General features: G+C 36.8%; 2 protein-coding genes across 8 annotated transcripts in view; one reads left to right on the forward strand and one right to left on the reverse strand.

Annotated features, from left to right (window-relative positions):
* LOC113428608 (major histocompatibility complex class I-related protein 1-like) overlaps positions 1–14,643 on the reverse strand; it is a 684,789-nt gene that overhangs the window by 349,087 nt on the left and 321,059 nt on the right. The window lies entirely within an intron of this gene.
* The window catches only part of LOC113428674 (class I histocompatibility antigen, F10 alpha chain-like), a 156,967-nt gene that overhangs the window by 58,719 nt on the left and 83,605 nt on the right, over positions 1–14,643 (forward strand). The gene's annotated exons all lie outside the window — the stretch shown is intronic.

The raw sequence follows: 14,643 nt of genomic DNA on the forward strand, positions 1-14,643 counted from the left end.
AAGCAGGAGCAGCATAAACACAAGCAGGAGGTCCATTCCTGCTTGGGCTGAATCAGGAAGTATTTCTAAATAATGAATTAGGAGAATTCAGTGCACTTTCATAAGATGGAAATGCCAGCGGCTTTTCTAATTCAGACAGAGACAAACCAAGCTTGACATGGAAAGGAGAGAAATATATGTATTAAAGCACATCACCTGCCTGTCCTAAATCTTACTGAAAACACTCATCATGTCTAGAGAGTTTTATCCTTTTCCAATGCAAGATTCCTTTCATTTTATTTCACTCTGATGTTTACATCAAAGGCAGTCACTGAAGAAATAGAAAAAGAGGTTTCAAGGATTGGGATGACGATAATTACAGTGAGAAGCAACTTCTCCTCTGGGAGTCCTGATCTTCTTTGGGGCTGGAGAAAAAGTATTGGTGAAAAATTGGACACACCCATGGGGACACTATTCTCCAGTGGTTCTTACTCTTGCTACTGGGACATGTTTGGAAATTAACATTGGAGGAAGAAAGTTCAAACCCAGTTGAAAAATGAGTTGACCTTCTGGATGGTATCTTCTCTTCCATGTTTTCAATATAAACAGACACCACTGTATCAGCTCATCCTCCATTTTTGCTGTTGGTAACTACTATTTGCTGATGATATGGGTTTGTAATTGGCTGACAGATCATACTCAGCATGTAATCCTCAATGGAACTGCATCCGCATGGAAGGAAGGAAGCAGTGGGGTACCCCGTTTTAGATCCAGTACTCTTCAATATCTCCATAAACAAACTAGATGAGGAAATTAATTATTATTATTTATTTATTTATTGAATTTATATTGCTGCCTATTCACCCACTGTGACTCGAGGAGGCTTACAGAATGGAAAACCATATTTAAAAACAAAAAAATAAAAATAAAAACTTACAAAAAGAATCAAATAAATCAATAAAGTACAATAGAGCAAAATCTAAAGAAAAAAAATCACCCCACAAATGCCAGCCCCCTACCCCAAAGAAAGCAGATCATATGAGCCATTTAATGAGCTCCATCCCGCTCTGGGTTCCCCAGGCCCTCTGGCAGAACCAGGTCTTCAGTGCCTTCCAGAAGAGTAAGAGTGGCAGCCATTCTAATATCTGAGGGGAATGATGTTCCAGAGAGAGGGAGCCACTATGGAGAAGGCCCTTCTTCTGAGTCCCACCAGGTGTATGTCCCTCAGGGATGGGACCCACAGCATTCCCTACCTCCCTGCTCTAATGGGTTGGGTAGAAGTTACCGGCAAGAGACAGTCCCTCAGATAACCTGGTCCCAAGCCATGAAGGGCTTTAAAGGTGACAGCCAGCACCGTGAATTGCACCCAGAAGCAAATCGGCAACCAATGCAGCTCCCACAGGAGAGGTGACACATGTGTACACCGGGGTCTGCACAAAACCATACGGGTGCATTTTGCATCAACTGGAACTTCCAGATGCTCTTGAAGGGCAGCCCCATGTAGAGCGTGTTGCAATAATCAAGATGGGAAGTGACTAGGGCATGAGTAGCTGTGAGTAGAGACTGTTGGTCCAGGAAAGGGTGTAACTGGTGCACAACCCGCAGTTGCACAAAGGCCCTCCTGGCCATGACTGCCACCTACTCTTCAAACAATATATATTGCAATATATTGCAATAATACTTCCAAAAATTACCCTAACATAATCTCTCAAGTTGCAAAGATATCTGATGTTCCTAGAACTTAAAATACAGAAGGAAACTGTAAGTGGCTGACAAACTGCACTCAACCTGTAGCTTAATGTTCCAATATTTGAGGGACTGCCACAAAGAAGAAGCTCAAGCTATTTTCCAAAGCACCATAAGGCAAGACAAGGAACAACAAATTAACTACTCAAGTAAAGAAACAAGCTAGAATTAAAGAGAAATTTCCTAATAGTGAGAACAAATAACCAGCGAAATGGCTTGTCTTCAGATGTCATGGGTACTCCATTACTGGAGGCTTTTAAGAAGAGACTGGACAGCCATTTGCCTGGAAAGGTATTGGGTCTGCTGCCTGAGCAGGGGGTTGGAATAGATGACCTCCAAGGTCCCTTCCAACTCTGTTATTGTTTTCTGTTCAGTTCAGCAGATAAACACATTTTTTTAAAAAAAGCAGTAGTAAAGCTTGCCCAATCTGCCAAACCCTACTATCTCTAACTAGCTCCTTTTCCAAATCCTTTTTGCTACCCCTTCCATTAGATAATCAATTGAGCAATTAGAAGAACAAGAAAACAATTGAGTTTCAATTTGTCTTTTAACTTACACTTTCATGAAAAATGCTCTGAATGAATTCACTTCCGCAAGGCCCACCCTTTTCTATTGTGTGACCCACCTCCCTGAGTGGAGATGGTCCCCTCTGGACAAGGAATGTGTTAGGGATAACATTGTTTACCCTAACTGGTTTGGGTAAAAATAATAAATATGGTATCATGGTTTGTTAGTTAAAGTGTGTGTAACTTTAACTGCAAGAATGTAATTAAGGGTGTTAGGTATAACATTGATACCAAATATGGTTTGGGTGAATAAATATATAAAACTTAGATATCATGGTTTAAGTGCTTATCACTTTAAGCACAATGCAGCAGGAAATTAGCCGATTAAGGGTGCGGCTAGAAGTTACAATATAAGGAAGCATTAGAAGCTGGAAAGCTTGCTGTCTGTTACTGACTGTAGCTGTTACTGTGTGCTGCTGCGACTAACTGTGATTACTGACTGTGAGTGCCTGTGACTGAACTGTTATTGTTTGCTACTGTTTGCTGAATATCCAGCGTTTGTTTCTCTGGAGAGTGAAACCGGAGGAGGAGAAGATATCTTTATCGGCTGATAAAGATATTGCAAGGACTCTTAACTTGGACTATACTAGTGAGTCTTACTGGATGGAAATACTGTGAATGACTTAATGGACTGAATGACAATGCTTAAACTCTAACTGGATTAAAAACTATTTAAACTACAAACAGTGTTTGTGTTCAGTGTGTGTATACTCTGGGGCCCTTCCGCTCTCCTTCCCTTGCCTGGCTTGACTACTGCTGCAATACTCTTCTAGGGTTAATCTCCAAAATTAACATTGGTTATGGGCCCAGCTGCATAGTCTAACTAACCAGGATATAGCAGAGAGAGTTGGTGTGAGTTGCACATTACTGTAAAAACAAACTGTTTTAATTAGTTTAAAATAGTCAAAATATCTGAAGAGTAATGGCACAAGTAAATTTGTCACAACTGTCCATGATATCCAGGCTGGATGGAACAAACTATGTTTCATGGTCAATGAAATGTAGTTTACTTCTACGCAGAGAAGGTTTGTGGGACATTATAGCAAACCCACCAGATGTGAGTAGATGGGATCCTGCTGATGATGATGATAAAGAAAAGTTACAAGACTTTAAACTGAAGAATGAGCAGGCTTTATGCATCATAGGACTGACTCTCTGTGATCAGCAGCTTGTCCATATTCGTGGAGAAGAAAATGCTGCAAACTGCTGGGAGAACCTCAGGAAGATTTATGTTCGGGACAGTGTAGGAGCACATATAAATCTTACACGGAAGCTTTTTCGAACGCATCTTCAGAGGAATGGAGATATGTTAGTTCATTTAAACTGTATGAAGAGCATTTTTCAAGATTTGCAAGAAAAGAGCTTATATTTAATGAACTGCAACAAGTCTACATAATATTATCTTCATTAGCTCAAAGCTATGATGACTATGTGACTTCGTTGGAAGTATTGCCAAAAGAAAGCCTCTCATTAACCGAGATTACAGGCAGGCTATTAGAAGAAGCCAGAAGAAGGCGTGAGCGTGACGAGCTGAGAGAAGATAAGAAAGAAGAGAAATTATCTTCAAAGCTTGAAAGAAACCAGATTAGCAAAGTACAGCACCTGGAAGAAGAGAATTTATCTTCAACAGCATACACAATTAAAAAGTGTTTTAATTGTGGAGGCAGAGGACATTTGGCAAGATTCTGCAAAAGAGAAAAAGCCAGAATGTAAAAAAGCCAAAGAAAGCATTTGAACTAGCCACGTTTAGCAACTCTGATGTGAAGAATAATTTATGGGTGGTTGACAGTGGCGCATCCCACTGCATCACAAGAGATAAGACAAAATTTATAAAAATGTCTACAAGTTCTCAACATATATCACTTGCCAATGGCTGGAACCTGAAAGCGAAAGGTCAAGGTTTTGCACGTTGTCCGTACATAAACCAGGATATAAAAATGTTGTATGTACCGCAACTAAAGTTTAATTTGCTTTCAGTAAGGGTATTAGATAAATTAGGTTATGTAATTACTTTTAAAGATAATAATTGCATAATTGAAAAAGATAACAAAAGGGTAACTGCAGCTTTAAATGGAACATTATATGTCTTAGATAATAGTAAGAAAGGGGAGGCTCAAACTGTATTTAATAATATAAAGCCTCATGAAGAATGTATCCATTTATTGCATAGGCGTTTGGGGCATGTAAATTTTAAAATGCTAAAACGTACAGTTGAGTTATCTGAAGGAATAAGGTTAAAACCTTGTGATAAATATTTACGTTGTAATGTTTGCTGTGAAGATAAGAGCAAGGTATTGCCTGCAAATAGGCTAAATGGTTTCAAAACAAAAGAACCTTTAGAAGTAGTATTTGCAGACATAATAGGTCCAAAGAAACCCAGTATGGGGGTGCTAGATATATACTGAGCATTATGGACCATTATTCTAGATATGGGTTTTGCTATTTAATGAAAAGCAAAACTGAAACATATCAACATTTTTTCAATTGGCTTAGGTTTGCTGAAAGAAAGTCTAAGCGACAACTGATAACCCTGGTGACAGATAATGGTACGGAATTTATTAATAACAAATTCCAGAACAGACTTAAGGTAGCTGGAATAGAGCATAAGAAGTCTGCTCCATACAGGCCAGAACATAACGCTTTTATTGAAAGAAGAGGCCAAACACTACAGGCAATGGTTAGAACAATGTTAAATGATTCTGGGTTACCTGATTCTTTGTGGGGAGGCTACAATGTGTGCTAATAACATATTGAACAACGTTGTTAATACAACAACAGGTGAAATTCCATTCACCAGGTGGCATGGCAGGAAACCTGATCTAAGTTACCTGCACACATTTGGTGCACCAGCATGGGTGCATATTCCTGCACAACTCAGAAAAAAGGGCAACATAGAGCTAAAAGATTTTTCTTCGTTGGTTATCAGGCAAACCATAGGGCATATAGATTTTGGGAGAAAGGCACATCTAAAGTGTTATGTAGTGCTAGTGCCCAATTTCTAGAACATGAAGGATGGGAGAAATTAGAACAGGATGCCAATAAAGATGTAATTATTGAATCCTATAGAAATCCCATTAGTTATCCCTGTAACTTTAAAAATAAAGTAAAGAGAAAAATACAGGATGAAATAGTGCCCATAAAGGAAGAAACAGATTCAATAGCTGAACAGGATGAGGAAGATGAACAGGTAGTAGTTCAACAAAGTCCTCCTGTAAGCCCTGTAATTCCCAGAAGAACTACACGTATATCTAGACCGCCTGATAGGTACCAGGCTAACACAGTGTGCCAGATTAATCAAGTTCCTAATTCTGTTGAAGAAATTAAAAATATCCTATTAAGGAAAAAGAAAGATGGTATGCAGCAATGAATAAGGAACTGAATTCATTAAGTGATATGAAGGTGTATGAAAATGCCAAATTACCTGTAGGAAAGAAATCCATTGGCTGCAAATGGATATTTAAGGTAAAAACAGATAAAGATGGTAATTTAATCCATAAGGCAAGGTTAGTAGCCCAAGGTTTTAGGCAGAATGCTAATGACTACGATGAGGTGTTTGCACCTAGTCTTAAGGCAGCAACCTTGAGAGCAGCTTTAGTGTGGGCAGCTAGTAAAAACTATATAGTTAACCATCTAGATGTGGAAACTGCTTACTTGCATGCCCCATTAAAACATATTATTTATATGAAAAAACCTGTTGGTATTAAAAGTGATAATAAGGATAATAATGATTGTTGGTTGTTAAAGAAAAGTCTCTATGGTCTTAAACAATCAGGCTATGAATGGAACCAGTATATTGTAAAGGAACTAGACAATATAGGATTTAAAGCTGGTTTAGCTGATCCATGTCTGTTTAAGAGGGAGACAAATGGGAAAGTATCATTATTATTACTATTCACAGATGACATTGCATTGATAACTGAAACTAATGATGAAGCAAATAAAATAATAGCATCATTAGGAAAGAGAATAAAGATCAAGCAATTAGGGGAGATAAAGAAGTATCTCGGTTTGAATATAAAGAAAACAAGGAAAGGTTTTAAGATATCTCAGGAAGATAAGATAAGCAAATTGCTAAAAGATTACAAGATGGAGCTTTGTAAGCCAGCTAAGACTCCAATGAGTCAGGAGTTTAGCAACACTGATGTACAAAGCCGGAGTTTGATAAGGTGATTTATCAATCTTTAATTGGTAGTTTGAGTTATATTAGTAATTGGTCTAGACCAGATATATCGTACTGCGTGAATCAGTTGGCTAGATTCAATTCTGCACCATGTGAAATACACTGGAATGCAGCTAAGAGGATATTAAGATATCTTAAAAAGACAATGAATTATTCATTGTATTTAGAACCAAAGGGTGATTTAATTCTGTGTGCATATGCAGATGCTAGTTTTGCATCAGAAAGAGACACTAGAAAGTCGACTTCAGGAACAGCCATAATGCTGGGTAAGACATTAATAGGCTGGAAGTCAATAAGACAACAGCATATAAGTTTGTCTACTATGGAGGCAGAATTCTCCTGTTTATCATTGTTATGTACAGAGTTAATAATGTATAAACAAATGTTAATTGATATAGGTATAACTGTAGATTATCCTATAATTATACATGAAGATAATCAGGCAGCAATTCAAATGGCCACAAATATTGGAGTAAAAACAAGGAGCAAGCATACAGATCTAAGATACCTAAACGTGAGACAATCTGTAAGAAGTAAGATGATTCAGCTAGAGTACTGTATGTCGGAGGACAATTTAGCTGATAATTTTACTAAAGCCCAAGGTGCCAGTAAGCACCAGGAGAGTTGTGAAAAATATGGGATAAGATTGTAAAGATATTATATATTTATTTCACCCAAAAGGGAGTATGTTAGGTATAACATTGATACCAAATATGGTTTGGGTGAATAAATATATAAAACTTAGATATCATGGTTTAAGTGCTTATCACTTTAAGCACAATGCAGCAGGAAATTAGCCGATTAAGGGTGCGGCTAGAAGTTACAATATAAGGAAGCATTAGAAGCTGGAAAGCTTGCTGTCTGTTACTGACTGTAGCTGTTACTGTGTGCTGCTGCGACTAACTGTGATTACTGACTGTGAGTGCCTGTGACTGAACTGTTATTGTTTGCTACTGTTTGCTGAATATCCAGCGTTTGTTTCTCTGGAGAGTGAAACCGGAGGAGGAGAAGATATCTTTATCGGCTGATAAAGATATTGCAAGGACTCTTAACTTGGACTATACTAGTGAGTCTTACTGGATGGAAATACTGTGAATGACTTAATGGACTGAATGACAATGCTTAAACTCTAACTGGATTAAAAACTATTTAAACTACAAACAGTGTTTGTGTTCAGTGTGTGTATACTCTCTGGGGCCCTTCCGCTCTCCTTCCCTTGCCTGGCTTGACTACTGCTGCAATACTCTTCTAGGGGTTAATCTCCAAAATTAACAAAGGGTGTGGTTGTAAAAGCACTATATAAGAAGCGAGGCAATTGCAGCTCTCTCTCTCTGGATTACTGATCCCTAATTACTGGATGGATTGATGACTGCGTTCTTGCTGGAACGGGGAGAGAAAAAGGAGTGTTGATATTTCTCAACGGAGAGAAGATAAAGATTGGACTGATTTATTGTAAGTGAACTGACATTGGCTATTCAACACGGACTTTGCAAATAGAGTATCCCCGACAAGACTTGACTGAAATTGATATATGACTAATGGACCGTTATTATGACTATGCTATAATTCTTAAATGGAATAAACTATATTTTTGATAGCACAAGCGTATCTGTATTTTTACTGCGTGTTAACTAGAAAACTTATCTCACACATTTACCTGTCTTCCTATCTGACTTCGCTGCACGTTCTGTTTAGTTTGTTTTCCTTAACACCCGTTGGGGAATCCAGGCTTAACAGAATGCAGTCATAGCAGCAAACTGGCTCTCCTTCTCGAGCCCTCTTGACAAATCCAGGATGACAATTTTCTACGCATTTGAACTGAGGCAGAGACTAAGCAGAAAAACCAGCAATACCAAAAAGATAAGTTAGCACTCACCATCCATGGAAAATAAAGGCCAAAATGAATATTAGCCAAAGAGTCTCTAGCCTTCACTTAGATGAGTCTGAATTGTCTAACTAGTTCCAAATAGTTGCAGGAGATACAACTTCTGAGAGATTCTTCATTTATTTCATCCCTTTTATCCCAAAGATGCTTTTTCCAAGAGGCAAATTCCATGACCTGGAGGACTCATCATCTCCATAGGCATTCATCCCTTTTGCTTTTGGAATGTCTCATTGAAATAAAAGACTTTTCTACTTAACAAAGTTAGGAGGCATGTAATTAAGGAAAGATTTAAGTATTAAGTGACAATTAGTGCTTTTCTTCGCATGGCTATATTAAAATTGATTTCTCCATTCTTCATATAACCATGATTTTAAAGTAGGATGGTGTATTTGTGTTAAATTATAGAATCAAAATCCTTCTAAACCATTGGCTAAAGTGTTATTCTACTAGATTTGTAAAAAAAAAAAAAAAGAATAAAACTGTGATGAAGCTTATCACCAGGGGTGGGTTTCTACCGGTTCTGTCCATCTCTGTAGAACTGGTAGCTCTGAAGAGCAGCAGACATAGAACCGATTCTTTGTCTGCTGATGTTTTTGCCATCCCACCCATCTGGGCTCTTACCTGATATTTATTTCCTGATTTTTCAACTTCAGCTGCCGAACAAGGCACAGCTACAGTTAAAAAAACAAGAAAAGAGGGCTGTTTCAAAGGATGCTTCTCGGCACAGCAGCGTGCTAATGATGAAGCTCGTAAATCCTGAACCGGTAGTTAACCCTGTCATATCCCACCCCTGCTTATCACTATGCAAAGTTTTCTTCAAGACTACATAAACATTGCAAAGCTGCTTCCCTTTGAAAGTGATCTAAAATAGTCTCCTGGTTAAAATACATAGGAAAAGGTCCTTACAATTAGAGGTGTCAACCTTAAAACAAGAGGGTCCTTGTTTATTTGTACATTTTATTTTAACTTATTTGGCTGCCCTCTTATCTATCTATCTATCTATCTATCTATCTATCTATCTATCTATCTATCTATCTATCTATCTATCTATCTATCTATCTATCTATCTATCTATCTATCTATCTATCTATCTATCTATCTATCTATCTATCTATCCATTAATTTATATTTCTGCCATCTTGATTAAATTGGATTAAAACCAAGTAGGTAGTTTCTAGAACTATAGATAGATGACAGAGATAAGGTCATGACAATTCCCTCAACATTGTCCAACTATTCTGCAGTACTATTACTATTAAACTCATCACTCCTTATCGCCCATCCCCTCCCACTTGTGACTGCATGACTGTAACTTTGTTGCTTGTATCCTTACGATTTATATGGACTGTTTTCTAATAAGATTTGATTGCTTATCTATGACTATTATTGATTGCTTACCTATTATATTTGATTGTTTTCCTATGACTATTATTAAGTGTTGTACCTTATGATTTTTGACTCTCAACAAATGTATCTTTTCTTTTATGTATACAGAGAGCATTTACACTAAGACAAATTCCTTGTGTGTCCAATCACACTTGGCCAATAAAAGAATGAAAAAAAAGAATTCTATTCTATTCTATGTTCCCCTCAAAAACTCAAGCATTTTTTGCAGCAGGAGATAAACCTGAATATGAATGCTTTGTTGGGCAAGGTTATTTAAAAGGCCCAGGTAGACATCCAAGACAAGGTCCTTTCTGTTGAAGAAGTACAATGAGGTGACACCAACAGGCATGGAAAGAGAGAGTTACATTTATTATTAGGTAAATTTGGAGCCTCATTTCTGCTCAGCAAGACTTCATGTAGGAAGCAATCATGATAAACAATGTCATTCAAGGGTTATCAGATGAAATGCCCAAGCCAAAAGCCAAATCTAGGTAACATTTCCTTTCAAATTGTCCCTTGTTATTTCCAATATTTTTTATCAATCGAAGTCCTGTTTCACTGCTCCAGTTTTCTGGGGCAGGGCATTATCTCAGATCAGACCAGTCATTGTGATTTCAAGTTAATTCAATACCTTGAGCTTCTTTCCAATGGTCAGAAGACCTAGTGCTCTATCCCACTGGAGTGAAAGGAAACCATGGATAATTATGGCCACATCTCGCCTGCTTAATTTTTTTTACTGACAATGGTTCTTCCTTTTTAAGGGGCATTGGTGCGAAGCCAAGACAATCTGAATCCCAAGGCATGTTTGTTGACCAAGGGCGTGTCTTGTTTCCACTTCATTCGATTCAATCCAAATCTGAACTCGGGAACTCTTTAACAGAATTGCCTTCTCCTTTGCTATTTTAGAACAAGGAACAAGCAAATTTGAATCTATCAGTACCACAATCATCAGTACTTGAGGGCCTCTCTCATCAGTTTTATGGAAATACCAGATTGTCTAGGATGTATAAGGTGGGCCATGATCTGTGTTCTGAAAATTTGTCATCCAGCATCTTATGTTTTTTTTAAAACAAACTTTATTAATTTTTTTAATACACACAAACAAAACATAGGATGTAGTGACATAAAATATCTTTTCTAGAAGAAACAAATAAACCATCTTATTTAAAAAGAAGATAATTCCAAATTTATCACACTTCTATATATATATTTATCTTGTCTAATCAACTTCATATCTTTTTAATCATATTTCTTCTGCCTTAATATATTTTCATTAGTATTCTTCCACATCCTATCAGACTTAAACAAACATTACACAAAACATAAATACATAAAACTTCTTTTTGGAAGGTGGCTTACCCCGAGTTAACTCTTTTTATACAGACATCAATCAAAATTTATACTCACTTAATATACTATCTCATATCTTATTTAGCATTCTCTAATTTTCCATATATTTTCTCTCTCTTACTCATTCTTTTAATTCTGTTTTATTTATTCCATCTCAATTAAATAATTATATTTGCATCTTTGGTCCGTTTTCTTTCAATCACCTATTTACCCTTTCTATCTAATACAATATTTCTCCTGTAAACCCAAATTGAAGTATGACAACTTTTTATCTTCCCCCTAAATAACACTTAAAATAAAACATATTTTCCGTGCTGATTCTGCTCCGTACATTCAAAGTATTACATTTCAAAATAATAAAACACACAAATAATATTGAGTTTGATAAATAATAATAAAACTAAAAACAAGTAAAAAAAGAAATATTAAATTTATAATATAATAAAAACAATGTTTCATAGGAAATTAAATTCTATTATTAATTCTTAAACAGTAAAGACAATATTTCATAAGAAATTAAACTCTATAATTAATACATTTTTGAATCATATAATATTCTAATTTTCTAACTCAGCTTCAAATACTAATATCTACAATGCATTCTTATGTACTTTTGCAGAATCATTTTTAAAAAATTATCTCACCCCTTATCTCTGAAAAAAATAAATTCATTTTTTAGGATCTTGTTTAAAGCCTTTATGACTTCTCTTTCCTTTTCCCCTTTCTTTCTTCTCCATTCTAACTTTTTAACCCCCCCATCTCTCCAATTTCACTCTCTTACTTCCCTCTCTGTTATATTTCTCTTTTCTGTTGCTTTCTGACATCATATCGCTTTTTCATCTCATTTTTCTTTTTCTTGGTTGCTTTTTTAAGTTCTAAGTTCATCTTTTCCTTGCCCCCCTTCCGCTTTTCTTCCTCCACTAAGTGCGTATGTCCATAAAAATGGCTTCTCCTTCATCCTGTCGTTGTGGGTAGAAATCGCCATTTCCAAAAAATGAAAGATAGATCCAGAAGAGCCCTTATCTTCTTTTTTCAGTCTTTGAAATTCCAGTTATAGTCCTTCAAAAGATAATGCCATTTTTTCTTTCTTTCTTTTTTAACGCAACCCTAATGTCTTTAATCCCTTTTTTTTAACAAGCTTTCACAGAAATCTCAAAGTCACAAAGCAAGCGAAATCAGAGCAAACAGTTTCATTTAGCACTTTCTTCTTTCTATCTTTTCACCTCCTTTAGGGTAGAATTCAAATACACACTTCCAAGATGATCTTCTAGAAGTTTTAATGTCTTTTAATCCTATTCTTATAGGCTCAAAGCAATCTCCTTCAGTACAATCTTATAATGAGTCTTTATCTCTTCCCTTCCCCTTGTAAAAAATAAAAAGAATTTTAAGTTTTTTAAATGCAATGTCCAGAAATCCTTTATCCCTTGGCTTTAAGTTTCAAAGTAAATTACCTTCGGTGCCCAAGTAGATTTTCCAGATCTCCGTCTGTTATTTCTATGGGGAAGGAGAGTAAACAAAAAGCTTCCCCTTCAGCTCACCGCAGCTTTCCAATCTTCTTATATCCTCAGGCAATTCAAGCAGTTCAGTTTACAGGATATTTAAGAGTTGCTTTTGTCTCGGCTCAGCCAACACTTTCACTTTCATCTTCCTCAAGCACAAATCTTATCCGGCTGCAGGCTTCTTTGTGACGGCCATCACTGACCACCGCTCCACCACCTTGGGAAAAAGGGGTTTTTCTGGCTGGGGAGGGGGTCTGCGACACCCCCAAACCCCTGTCCGGATCCCCTCTCTCTTTGGCTGCCTCTACAGGGCAGCCATATCCCCCAGACCCATTTGGATCGGGGGCACCTTGGCAGCAAGCGCAGCAGGAATCGCGAGCTGTCGCGAATTCCTGCTGCCGCCGAAGCCATGCAACCGGAAGCATCCAGCATCTTATGTTGAACAGTGCAGAATCTGCTTAAAACAATATTCCATATTTAACATGTAAAGGACACCTGCCTTCCAAGCAGTCTTTTAAAAAGTGTGAGATTTCTACTTTCCACATTCAATTTCCCACATTCAAGTGAAGGTCAGCCACCTTGTTGATTTGGCTAAACCAACTTGAAATAGGTGCTCAGGCTTTGGATAGATAGAGAATGGACACCAATATTTCTGCCATCTTGTTGCAAAGTTTTAGCGATGAGAGAGTATCTTTATTGACTGTAAATCTCTGCCTTTCAAAACTTCCCAGTTGCTCATCAATAGGATCCAACCAGGGAATAAAAACCCAGTTTATGACATTCAGATCTGCTGTTACATCTCCATTTTGGTCCAAGTACAATTTCCGATGGGAAATATTGCAAAACTCATTCTTCTCCAGAAATGGATGGAACTAGAAGAGAAACATCCAGGAATTTTAAAAGCAGAAATCTTGGTTTCTTATCCAGGTGGTCTTTTCACTTTTGAGACTTTCATCTACCATTGTCAAAGTGGCAAATATAGTGAGTTGGGAGAACAAGTGTTACCACTTTCTTCAAAAGTGAAAGAGGCTCTGACAAATTGGTCAATCATATATTGAAAAAAATGTATTGACAAAATGTAATTGACCAAATTTGCCTTTTAAAGGGAAGCTTTTAGTGCTCATCAGAAATGAATTGAATAAAGAAACAAATAATGAGATTATTCATAAATGTCTTGGGAGGAAAAAGAAAGCATGGAGTTATCAAGAAAGAAAGTTGCCAGACTGATATTCTCCCAAGTAGACCAGATGGGAAACAACCACACAAGCTAATTCTACATTATTGTAAAAAGGTACATTAAGAGACTCTTACAAGCCTTATAGTACAAATCTCCTAACAACACATTTGTATGTTTGCTCATACTATTTCTTAAATATTTACTAAAATGGTCTGAAAATAATCTGAATGGAATGTAAGAGAGAGACCAGGGCAGTGATGGCTAACCAGCTCCATTCTTCTGTGCAGGGCAACAAAAGAAGACCCAGCCAATCAGTTGGGACTCAGGAGGCAGAGAATAGATTTGGGCAGGGCCAGTCAGAGGTGGTATTTCCCGGTTCTCTGAACTACTCAAAATACTTATTTTCCAGAACTGGTCAGAACTGGTCAGTATCTGTTTTACATACCATTCCATATCTTATTACATTTTCATTTTTCTATATAGCTTCTCCTTTCTTTTAAATTTTCTCAATTTTATTTTATTTATCTCCTCTCAATTCAAATCATAATATTTATTCTTTGTCTGTTCTATTTCCAACTATCCGTTTATCTTTCTTCTTAAAAGAAAAAAAGAAAAGAAAAACCTTCTCCTGTACACTGATTGGAGTGTGACGCCTATGTCTCTTTCCCCTATATTTATAATACTTGATTTAAAGTACATAACTTACGTTGGGATTCTGTCTGGTACATTCTGACATTATACAATATCATCAAAACCAATACAAATCTATTCATTAATATTAATATTTATTCATATCTTAAACATCTAGCACATTTCTTATCAATTAGGTCACATATTTCTATGGGAGCACCTATTTGCCATATTAATTCCATCCC

Source organism: Notechis scutatus, chromosome 2, assembly GCF_049901735.1.
Source record: "Notechis scutatus isolate UNSWTSFEM ecotype Mainland chromosome 2, rNotScu1.2, whole genome shotgun sequence".
NCBI lineage: Eukaryota > Metazoa > Chordata > Lepidosauria > Squamata > Elapidae > Notechis > Notechis scutatus.